This window comes from Dasypus novemcinctus, chromosome 11 (assembly GCF_030445035.2).
Source record: "Dasypus novemcinctus isolate mDasNov1 chromosome 11, mDasNov1.1.hap2, whole genome shotgun sequence".
Lineage (NCBI taxonomy): Eukaryota > Metazoa > Chordata > Mammalia > Cingulata > Dasypodidae > Dasypus > Dasypus novemcinctus.
The window spans coordinates 18486826-18499596 of record NC_080683.1 but is presented as its reverse complement, the minus strand read 5'-3'; the positions used below and the strand labels follow the sequence as shown (position 1 = coordinate 18499596).

General features: G+C 43.0%; 1 protein-coding gene and 1 non-coding gene across 5 annotated transcripts in view; one reads left to right on the top strand and one right to left on the bottom strand.

Moving 5' to 3' along the window:
• The window catches only part of RCAN2 (regulator of calcineurin 2), a 296136-nt gene that overhangs the window by 228068 nt on the left and 55297 nt on the right, over nt 1-12771 (top strand). The gene's annotated exons all lie outside the window — the stretch shown is intronic.
• Nucleotides 4180-4286, bottom strand: LOC111763149 (U6 spliceosomal RNA). The gene has a single exon (XR_002796071.2). It is a non-coding gene; the product is annotated as a U6 spliceosomal RNA (small nuclear RNA).

Here is a 12771-nt window from a genome sequence, read left to right as displayed (position 1 = left end):
CCAACCCCTTACGTTGGTGTGGAATATTTGTTACAATTAATGATGGCACATTTTATACTTGCACTTAATTAAAGCCCATGGTTTAACTTAGAATTCACTGTGTGTGCGTAGTGTAGTTCCATGGATTCTTTTTAAAAATTATTATTGCATTACCATATACATTCTAACATTCCTCCTTTTGATCACATTGTTATATATTTCAGTGCTGTTAATTACATTCACAATATTGTGCTATCATCACCATCATCCATTACCAAAACCTTTTCGATCATTCCAAATAGGAACTCTGTACATTTTAAGCCTTAACTTCCCATTCCCTATCGCCATGCCTTCCCCTGGTAAGCTACAGTCTGGATTCTGACTCTAAGAGTTTGCATATTCTAATCATGTAGACTTATTTGCATTTTAACGATTCTCATTCCAAATGGGAGTGTAAGAAATTTTAGGCATCAATAAGCAACTGGAAAGTTCTGAGCAATATGTGGTTCCTGAATAATGTCTGCTCATCCATGCCTCTGTGCCTTTGCAAGTGCTGGTCTGATGACGTGAAACATCCTCCCCAGTTTCAAATCCCCTCACCATTGGCTCATATCCCTAATGGCGGAAGACGGTAGCTATGCCACTTTATGATATGAAGATAGGTATGCATAGGGTACTGTGAAAACTGCATTTCAGGGACAGATGTACCCTTATAGACACTGATGAAAGGCATCCTTGCAACGTAAGGCTGCAGGGTTGCAGAACTTTTGCGGTTATGAAATGTTTTTAAGTAAAGCTGACCATGTCTGTGAAAAAATAGAATTTAAGGTAGATGTTTGAGTACATTTTTTTTGCTATCCAGAAAAAGACACTGAAACAATCATATGGTTTCCTTCCTAAAGTACCTTCAATTCTGAGCTTTGAATCAAAACATTGCAGTGCCTGGAGGGGGTGAAATCGCTCAAGCTAAAGACTTCTGCTTCCACTGGCTCTGTGGACCACCGTTGTCTCATGGGTCCTGGGTTGCTCCAAAGCAGCCTCGCCTCACACCCATGTTCCTGGGCATGAAGAGGAGTCATTCATCTCATGAAATAAGTCATTCATTCTTATTTCCCTCATGCTTCCCCCTTCCCTTCCTCCCAACCTTTCTTTTATTTATTTACTTAGAAAGCAAAAATAACACCAGCAGGAAAAAAACAAACAAATTAGTTAAGTATGTTTAATGTTTTTTAGTTCAGGTAGACTCTACTTTTTTTTTTTTTAAGATTTATTTATTTATTTATTTCTCTCCCCTCCCCCCCTCCCCACCCCGGTTGTCTGTTCTCTGTGTCTATTTGCTGCAACTTCTTTGTCCGCTTCTATTGTTGTCAGCGGCACGGGCATCTGTTTCTTTTTGCTGCGTCATCTTGTTGTGTCAGCTCTCCGTGTGCACAGCGCCATTCCCAGGCAGGCTGCACTTTCTTTCGCACTGGGCGGCTCTCCTTACAGGGCGCACTCCTTGTGCGTGGGGCTCCCCTATGCGGGGGACACCCCTGCGTGGCAGGGCACTCCTTGCTCCTTGTGTGCATCAGCACTGCACATGGGCCAGCTGCACACAGGTCAAGGAGGCCCAGGGTTTGAACTGCGGACCTCCCATGTGGTAGACGGATGCCCTAACCACTGGGCCAAGTCCACCGCCGACTCCACTTTTTTTACACTGCTGTTAAATTTTTAAGATATAAATAAAAGCCATATTGGGAATACATGGATTAAATTTCTCATCTGATTTCATCATTAAAACCCAGCTTGTTCTTTTCCACTTTTTTTTTTAATTAAAATTATTTATTTTTACGAATTACATTAAAAAAATACGAGGTCCCAATCAACCCCACTGCCCCAACCCCCCACTCCCCCCACAGCAACACTCTCTCCCATCATCGTGAGACATCCATTGCACCCAGTAAGTACATCTCTGAACATCACTGCACCCTGTAGTCAGTGGTCCACATCATAGCCCACACTCTCCCCTGTTCCATCCAGTGGGCCCTGGGGGGGTCTACAATGTCCTGTAATTGTCCGTGAAGCACCACCCAGGACAACTCCACATCCCGAAAACGCCTCCACATCTCATCTCTTCCTCCCATTCCCCAAACCCAGAAGCCACCATGGCTACCCTTCCCACACCCATTCCACATTTTCTCTGTGGACATTGGATTGGTTGTGTCCATTGCACATCTATGTCAAGTGGGGGCTTAGATTCCACATGGATACTGGATGCACTCCTCCTGCTTTCAGTTGTAGACACTCTAGGCTCCATGGTGTGGTGGTTGACCTTCTTCAACTCCATGTTAGCTGAGTGGGGTCAGTCCAATAAATCAAAGTGTAGGAGCTGAAGTCTGTTGAGGCTCTGGGCCTGGGTGTCTTATTATCAGTCCAGAGATTCAAATCCCCTAAATATATCTTAAACCCCAGCACCAACTACAATTCCAATAAAGTAGCATGCAAGTCTTGTGGGAAGAGATCCCCTCCGAGTTCAATTCCATCATGTAGAAACACCAGCTCCAAAGAAGGGCCATCTGCCATGGCAGTGAACCCCATCTGCCATGACCATAGAACCCGTGGGTCTCTTTATCCCTCAGAAGAACCAATACCTGGGGTTGTATCTACTTTATCTGTCTCTTAGACTCTGCTCAGTTGTGCATAAGGGCATTCCTTCTGACAACCTCCAGACTCTTTTTTAGAGACTTATAGCCTTATAATCTCATTTCTCCTTTCCATTTCCCCCTTATATTAGGTCAAACAGCATTTTGAAGTCATGTTATTATATGTAGACAGGGATATTCTGCTGATCCATATTGAACCTTTAATTCAAGGTCATTTTCTAGTTGCATCTTCAGCTGGTATGTGGTAGTGATCCCTCGGTGCCAGGGAGGCTCATCCCCAGGTGTCATGTCCCACGTTGGGGGGAATGCACTGCATCTACATGCTGAGTTTGGCTGTGAGAGTGGTCACATTTGAGTAACATGAAGGCTGTCAGGAGGAAACTCCCAGGCACAGTGCTACTCTAGGCCTTGTTCTTATTGCAGATGTATAGGCTCAAAAGCATAGCCATTAGTATCAGGAACCCACTGTTGGGCCCTCCTTCCTTCCTGGTTCTTGCCGTTGCCCCTGGCGGACTGCCGCTGCTCCCCAGGGTCCATGACCGTGACCCCCCAGCCAGGCGCCCAGTACCCGCCCCAGCTGTTGTTTTTAATTGTTTCCGCTATGAGTATATCTAGACATTACTATATAACCTGGGCATATGCCCTGTATATATATGGCCCTGTCAGCCATATATATCCTGTCAATAACATCCTATATCAGTATTCCTCTGCTGCCATTGTTGAACCACTCTATGATTCAAAACTTCCTGTAAAGTGAATCCCAACATAATGTCAGCTTCACAAGAGTCTTAGATCACCAAAATTCATATATACAATATACAGTACTTCCCCAGATCCACCATAAAACCTTTTCCCTTCCATAGCGATAATCTTTTAGCTTATTCATATCATATTTCCTGATACTGATGTACATATTCCGGGACAATAGGTTTCAAACAAGGTGACATCTGTGCTTACTATGTGGTCTATAGTTTAGATTGTACAGTTTTCTAAATTTTTTAGTTATCCTATGTTTTGCCTTATGGTTTACATTATTAGTCTGTCGTCCCCTATATGTTTCTGGTGTAATATTACATGTTTTATATTCATCCTCGTGTACTCTCACAGAACTCCTCTCTTGCCCCCATATTCACCTTGGTTCCTTCCATTCCACATCCATTTTCCCCCTCCCCTTGAGGCCCACAACGCCAGCCAATCTCTATTTCCCAAGAAGCCCTGTCCAGAGATCCTTGCAGCAGTATTCAAGGCCTGACTTTCTCAACTGCCCTAATGCCCTGGGAGCCATCCTTTCTCTCGAGAGATACAGTTCTCTCTATTTGATGGCATTAGTCCTCCCCAGGGTGTGGGTCCACCCCAACTCTCACTTCTTGGGTCTCTTCCCAATGGTACAACCCACCTTGGCAAAATGAGCCTTCAGCTATTCCCCCGGAGTCCGTCCCGCATCAGACCATACCCCCTGAGCATCCTAAACAGGTGTCCCTCCTACTTATACTTTGATACGATTTTCTCAACTTTTTGTTCTCAACGGACACCTGACACTCTCCCATGTTTGTATGTTAAAAATATGGAACGCTTCACGAATTTGCGTGTCATCCTTGCGCAGGGGCCATGCTAATCTTCTCTGTATCGTTCCAATTTTAGTATATGTGCTGCCGAAGCGAGCACTCCACTTTTTTCTTGACCTCAACAAACAGCCCTTTCCTTCTGTTGAAGCTCTAACTCTTCCAGTTCATGGAGCTTCAACTTCTCCATTAAGGGAAAGTTATATTTGGGTCTCAAGGACTGGGCAGTGCTTTGTGAACTTGTCATGATTATGCTACTCGTGTTGTGATTTTTTGTCAGGGATGGTGAGAAAATAGTAAAACATCAAATTTACTGTTTCCCATGAGTTTTAATTAGGATTCTGAATCTCACCCAGAAATTTTGTGATTTCCCCAAAGTAATTTTACTTAAGCCCTATTTTCATGATCTTGCCATTACTGGATGAGATGTAATTCTTTCTTTCAGGCTTTCATCTTCATGTGTTTAGTCATATATCTTCAACTAGTACCTATTAACTTGACAGTACCATATTAATAGTACTCTAATGATTCATTTCCCTCTATTCTTTGCCTGGATTTTAAAAATAGACTTTTTCCATTTTGGCTTTTTCTTTATTATTTTAGGCACAGAAATTTATTGATATTTAAAACTGTTCTTGAATAATAATTCATAGATAATTTAAAGATGACTATGTCTATTGTGAGAAGAGGAGAAAGAGTTCAAGTAAAGTTCAAATGTTGCACAGTTCCATTTATCACTGAACAGAATAAACTAAGAATAGATAAAGTGGTCTCTTGTAAGCCTTGTCCCAATTAGCTTTCTATATTTTTTCTTTTTCTCATCCTTTAACATCTTAGCACTGGCTTGCAATATTGTATATTATGTCTACTGTACAAGATATCATGTTTCTTGATTCCATCTACGAAATTAGAATTTCTTTCCTAATTTGCATTAATTCCAGATTTTCTGTTTTTTCCTGCTTGTTCAAAGAGTGCTGAATTCATAAACTCCTGTATTTAGGTAAAGGCTAAGCTACCATAAAAAGAGATCTAAAATTGCAGTGCCTTACTAGGATGTAAGAGTATTTTTTTACATAATATTTTTAAGGTTGCTGGCAGTCCATGATTAGTCTGTAGCTTTGCTCCACAGGGTCATCCAGGAACCCTGACAGCAAGCCCTGTGGTTCAGACAGGTTCCAGCTCTGGAACAAGGTGGCTGCTTGAGTTTTCTCCATTTCTCAGCCTGGGGAAGTAGAAGATAGCCTGGTTTCTTTAAAATTGAGATAGAGAATTAGCATGGATCACTTTTATTTGCATTCCATTGGCCCAAATTTAGTAGTCTCATGGCCATACCTAGTTGCAAAGGAGCTTGGGAAATGTAGTCTTTTAATGAGCAGCCATATTCCCAGGTAAAACTGGAGGTGGGGTTCTGTTACTCAAGGGAAGAAGAGATGGGGGCAGGGGCAGATAATTAACAGTGCCTTTCAAAATAGCTACTTTGATAAAGACTTATAAGAAATTATATTTTTATTTATAGATTGCCATTGAATGGTCCCACAACTAACTAATTTTCTACTCTTCATAAACTTGAGAGCTCAGGGAGAATGAAGGCACTTTCATCTAACGCAAAGTCTGAAGAAAGGTGTTTGCATGTGATATTCATTATATTCTTTTTCCTTCTTGCATATTCGGCCTACTTTTGATAGCAGCACATAATAAATTTAAGAGCGACTATCTTTGTAGTCCCTAAATAACAGGCAAATCTAGAAACAAACCGGTCATTTATTTATTTAGGCACTGTTTAGGGTCCACTGTATAAAATGTCATCTCATATTTCCTTTTGGATTTCCCACCCAACACCAGGTTTAAGGAGACTCGCAGACCCACACTTGACTCAGCAAAAAAAAATTCTTTCATGTTCCCTGCAGTTTGTCATTGGCTATGTGCCAGCCCAGAGAACCAGGTCTGGGAAAAACCTGAAGTCGGTTTTTATCTCTACTAGGCAGGTTGTTAAGGGCCATGTAAGGAAAGAAAGGAAGGTGGCGTCAAACCCTATTTTAGGGTCTGAGATGCGTGGCCCTGTGCTCTCAATTCAGGAGTAGCTGATGCATTTGGCAGCAGCTTCATCAGCTCCGTAGAACTGTTAGCTTCCCACATTTGTAATCCCATGATAGAAATAGTTATGCTTTAAATAGGCAAGTTCTCATGCATTTCTTTTAAGAAACCGTAGAATTACGAAAGTAGAAGAAAGGAAGTTAACTAGCCCAAACTCGTTGTTATACTTATTGTACATATGTTTATCGAAGGTTTATTCCCTGTTGGACACTGTGCTAAGTGCTGAAGATACAGTCTGTCCTCATGGAGTTTGCAGTCTAGCAGGCTGACAGGTGTCAATCAGAGAGCCACACAGCTATGGCATTAGAACTGGGGTAAGGAAAGAGACTGACCTAAGAGCACCCTGCCCAAGGTCATCTTCCTAGGCCTAAAATACTTCTTTTTTTTTTGAGGTACCAGGGTGAGGAATTGAACCCAGGACCTTGTAGGTAGGAAGCCAGCTGTACAGGCTCCCCTGAGTTGGTTTTTTCATTTGTTTGTTTGTTTTGTTTTTAGGAGGTACTGGGGATCCAACCCGGGATCTCATACACAGAAAGGAGGTGTTCAACCGCTTGAGCTATAACTGCTCCCCTAACATACACTTTTGAGATGAAAGAAGAAATTTAGGAATAAATAACCCAAGCAGGATTTTGGAAAAAGCAGAACATTCTTTCACTCTTTTATCTCTTCTTTCCTCGGAAATTTTTCTAAGTACATTTAAATGTGAGGGAAAATAACACCAGTCTTACTCAACCTCTAATCACCCAGCAGTACAATTTTCAAAAGGGGCAAACAGGGGAGCTGTATAGGTGGGCAGCAGGGGCAGCACTGGGAAGGTATGTTCCGGCATGCTTGTTTCAGTGCCAAGGAAGGTGGCCTCCTCTCCAAAAGTCACCCTGCCGTATTTACTTATTTCTTTTACCTGTTTTGTTTCAGGTGGCTGGTTTGTATTGTGTCTTCCTTACAGCCTTTTATGGATGGGCAGTTCTCTCTTCCTCCCGGTTGCTGCTGCTGGATGTAGAGCACAGAGGGGGACGCTGGGGTAGAGGCTTGACTGCATTCCTACTTAAATTCTTGATTAGGAAGAATGCTCAAGAATGTGTTCATCTGAAGAATAGGCGTAAGACCCCCACTCTCCCTGCAGGGAATGGGGGAGGGTAAACATTCATGTCTTCCATGTTTTGTGCTTTGCAGTTTACAGAGCACAATCCTATCGAATACTTTTTTTGTTATTACAATTACCCAGTGAGCCAGGCAGGGTAATTGTTATCTCCAATTCACAGGTAAGGTAACTGAGATTTGAGAACAGCCTTTGGCTCACAGAACCCACAACCTCCACCAGGAGCCTGGAGCTCTCTCCTTAACATCTAAAAAAAAAAGAGAGAGACTCCAAATCAGGCTGTGAGGAGGATGTCTACAGAACTCATTATTTTGCTTTGTTTCTTCCCCAAAGAGTTTAAGCTTATGACACTGAAAGCCCACTCACTATGGGTTTACCTAAGGATCATGAATATTTTACTTCTGTGAAAGGTTTTCGGGCTGGAAATGCAACCAGATGAAGGTAAATGAAAAGGAACTCATAATGGAAGTCATATCTCTATTAGTGATATCACAGGGTAGATGGTTTATTTCAGTGAAATGCTCACCTTTATCCAGGAGTGGAAGACTTGTGGGGTGGGGAGCTAGGTGGGGGGAGGTAGCAAAGAAGAGGCTTATATAATGGCTAAACCTCTCCAGGGTAGGGGCCTGAATCATCTTCCTCCACAGAGAGTCCAGAACTGGGCTCCCTCAGCGTCAGTATAACCACACTAAAACAGAGACCGTAGCCTCCTTTGAAAGGCTGAAGGAAAATCCATTTCTGCCATGATGCCAGCAGAGGGCATGGTCACTTGATGGCCCTCCCTGTAAAGTCACTGCAGACAAGGACAAGTCAAAGAGGCTGGTGCTCTTGTCTGTTAACCTCCTTTCAAGGAAAGCTTTGCGTCCACACACTCCATGACAGCATGATGGAAGGTTCTCCCACCCATTTCTTAGATACCACAGGGAGAAAGGGTCATGTGCCTGGTCATGTTATTAAAGTGCCTTTTCTAAGTGCCTGGGCATATCTATCCTTTTTCAGCTTCGAAAGAGAAGCTGCTGGAATAGTCTCTGGCTTTCCACAAGTCTTGTACATGTCTTTAACTTCTCAGGAAACCTGCCCATCCTGCTACACCAGCCTGGAAGATCCATTTTTGTTCTGGCCAAAATGGAATTTGGTGTTTTCCATATATTTCTGCTGGACGTTCTGCAGTCTGCTGGTTGTGAATGTGTGTTATTGTGTAAAGATACTACATTTCTGGGAATTTTACATGCTTTATTTTTCTGGCAACAAAAAGAGATACACAATATATACTAGCTACTTAAATAGCTACTTTTTATGAAAAACCCGCCAGGAGCTCCAGGACACTAAATTTTATCTTTAATTCTTTCAACAACCATGCAAGATAGTCATTATTATCCCATTTAACAGATGAGAGAACTGTGAGCCTAAGAGTGGGCTCCTTACCTAACAGCTGATAAATGGCACAGCCAGGGTTCAAGTGTGTCCATCGCCAGAGCTGCCTCTAGGAAAAGTAGACAAGGGGAAGATGCTTTCCATGGTCAAATTCAGGATGCAGTTATCTTCAAGTAGTTAAAACAACTTATCAATAAATAAGTGTGTATTGAGGACCTACAAGGACTATATTTCTCACATTTGACCCATAAACTATCCACATCAGAATCATCTGGGCCCCATCCCAGATCCACTTCAGTCAGAACCTCTGCGTTGTGACTTGGGAATTTGCACTGGTACCAAGCTCCCCCAGGTAAGTCCTATACCACTAGAGAACTGTGCCAGGCCCCAGAGCTTAGAGCAGTGTTTCTCAAAGTGTAACCTTAGATCACTGGCTTCAGATCACTTAGAGCAGTTTAGAGTGTTTGTTTGTTTGTTGTTGTTGTTTTTTAATGCAGATAATAGGCTCTGTCCTTGGATATAGAGAATAGAGTGGAGCAGAAGATCTCGACATATTTTTAAACAGACATTTTGTTAAGCATCCCAGGTTATTAGTATGTTCAATTATGCATAGAAACACAGAGAACCAAAACTACAATAGGGTTCTAGGTTGCATGTCTGTATTTGCATCCAAATATAGATAAAGAAGCGAAGACATGGTCTCCATTAGAAAATGAACACATATTTAAGAAACAAGGCAAACTTGTGTGGATCAATGAGTCGACACTCTAAGAAAGCATGTAATCAAATACTAAACTGCAGGGAACAAAATAGATAAGAGGAAAATGAATGGGAGCTGGAACCATCAGGGATGTCTTCGTGGAGGATGGATGGCTTGAGATGCATCTTAAAGGATGGATATAAAATACTTTCTCAGATGCCTCAATCCATGAAGATTGCATTGGCATATTACTTTTCCCTAATGAATTGCAGGAACGAATAAGTCCTTCAGCTCTTCCGAGTCAGGGGTACGGACTACGGTAACTGAGTAACTAACGCTGAAGTGACGTAGGCTGGGGATGCTACGCGGAGGCCGGCTTGTTCTCAAGCTGCGTGACTCACTTGGCCGGCCTCGCAACACTCATGATTCCAGCTCCTACTCAGCAAAACTGCAGTTGCTCCATGTCACAGAGCTTCAGGCCTACTCAGGAAGAGTCGAAACCCAAATGTCAGTCCCGCTTTTGCCAAGAGTCTCCTGCCCCAGTATCGAAACCTGACTTATGATCTGAGTCACCTGGGGAGCTCTCAAAAACTACAATTCTCGTCCATTGAATTTTACTAAAATTCATCTATTCTCTCCCCATTACCGATATGGCAACCATATTTGCAAATCACTCCCTTCTAGACAGTCACGATTTTCTTGCGCCCTTCTTGGGAGGAACATTTGGATCGTCTGTTTGGGGGCTGGACCACCCAAACCCCAGAGCCCCTGGCACTGGCAAGTTCCTGTCCCGGCAGTGACTGCCACTCTGCAGGACTCAACACCCTGACTCTGGCTTAACAGCCACTGTGGGTTCTTCCACCTTTCAGTTCAATATTCTGACATCTGCTATAAATAAATACATACATTATGAAGTGGCAACTCTGGTTAATCCAGTCTTCCTTTTTCTACCCCCAAGCTTCAGTCAAGCACTTCTTTGAACTCTCCCCACAGGATTGTAAATTTGAATTAAAAGTCCTCTAGGGTGTGAATGGAACTTTGCCTGAGGCCACTCGTGATCAAAAGGTCTGGCAACTCTTCCTAAAAGTGTCTGTGGTTACTAAAGGGTCAAGAAGACAGTTAGGGAAGAGGATTTGGACCAATGGATAGGGCGTCCGCCTACCACATGGGAGGTCCAAGGTTCAAACCCAGGGCCTCCTGAACCATGTGGTAAGCTGGTCCACGCGCAGTGCGGATGCACGCAAGGAGTGCCGTGCCACGCAGGGGTGTCCCCCTGCATAGGGGAGCCCCACGTGCAAGGAGTGCGCCCCGTAAGGAGAGCCGCCCAGTGCGAAAGAAAGTGCAGCTTACCCAGGAATGGCGCCGCACACACGGAGAGCTGACTCAGCAAGATGACGCAACAAAAAGACACATGGATTCTGGGTGCCACTGACAAGACTACAAGCAGACACAGAACATACACAGCAAATGGACACAGAGAGCAGACAACTGGGGAGGGGGGGAGAGGAGAGAAATAAATAATTAAAAATAAAAATAAATCTTTAAAAAAAAAGAAGAAGACAGCTAAACTCTCCTCCTCTTCACTGCTGCCACTACCACCAACTGCTCCGTTAAAGTCCTAGCGACCATTCTCCTCAACCCTCATTTTTGTTGCCAGTGATGTTGGCAGAAAATCAAAGGGAGATCAGGAAACACTCCTTTCTTTTTGGTTATTAGGAGTTTTTAGCTCTTCAGCACTGTTTTTGCAATGAAGTGGTACAAATTTACTTCTCCTACCCACATTAACTCTACCTCTTTGTACCCTGAACCTATTTGATGTGCTTCATGCTCTTCCTCATTGGTGTAGAAGAACAGTAAAGTATTCATTCTCTGAAGGAGTTGGGAGTTACAACTAAGTTTAGCGGAACACAATTTTAAAAAAACATACAAGTCACATTTTACCTTTTTTCCTAAATCACCTGACACCTGCAATGTGACCATCTGTCACCTGGATTCAGCATCCAGGTCTTAGGAAGTCTGGTGTAGTGTGAAAGAAACCAAGCACACAGTAGGTCTTTTCAGTACTCATCATTATGCTGCTTCTACCATTAGGGAGGCCCGCCTTCTCCTCTCTAATTTAAATCAATATGATGATTTTATAATATCCATACTTATTCTCCATACCAGTGGTAAAGAAATCTTTTAAAAAATCATAATCAACTGGAAAACCATTCTAATCTCACATTTTAATTCTCAAATTCTAATTCTAATTGGAAAAGGCCTATGGGAAACCCAGCTCTTCAAATTATAACAAAACTGTTGTGTTAATGGCAAACCACCATCAAGGCAGTCAACTGTTAAGGACAGAGATGGCCTTTAAGCAAACTCACACAACGTGTCTTGGGAGGGAGTCAGAAAATCAGGTTCTTATTCTATCTCTGCCACTGATTTACTGTGACTAGGCCCCATTTCCTCTGGGCCATGGCCAATATTAGTATGCAGTAGTTCTGTGCACTTCTGCCTTCCGGCTGCTCTGCCTGGCTTCTCTCTCTCTGGCCTTCTCTATAAGGCCTCCAGAAAGAGGCTGAAGACCCATCCTGAATCAGGTTTGGTCTACACCTTAACTGAAGCAACCTCATCAAGGGTTAGATTTACAATGGGTTCACACCCACAGGAATGGATTAAGATTAGGGACATATTTTTCTGAGGTACAGAGCTCCAAACCACCACCAAGCCTTTGCACAAGCCCCCCTGGCCCCCTAGCTCTTGCAAGCACCACCTCACCACCTTGGCACATTTTCTGGTCCTCCCTGGATTTCCCCATGATCCACCCACTAAAGGGTTATTGCCTGGTCCATCAGGGTATCCCAGGACCCTCCCCAGTCCTCCAGCTAATTCCTACTGATTGAACAAAGCTCATGCAAAAAGATTCCCAAGCATTTTGAACATCAGCCCTCCTCTAGGCTGAAGACTTCTTACCTCCAAAATGAAGTTTTAGATTAGATGACCCCTAAGTTTCCTTGTAACCTTAGATTTTGTTTTATATATTTAATATATAGAGGAAAAGATAGATATTACTTGGAGCCAGAACTCTGCCTAGGCCTCAGGAATTGGCTTTTGGGAAAGGGAGTGAAACTCTATTTGCATTGAAGGCCAGGAATGGCCTTGAAGTAGCTCTCTGCCAAATTGATCTGTACACTTTGGCCCATCAATAACTGTAAGTGTAAGATTACTTATGGCACTACCACTGAATCATAAAGATGGATTGCTTCTCCTAAGCTCTAGCTCAGTGGTCCATAAAGGAGGCTTTGGTTTCATGGTGTAATTTAGAAAGTGAACAAA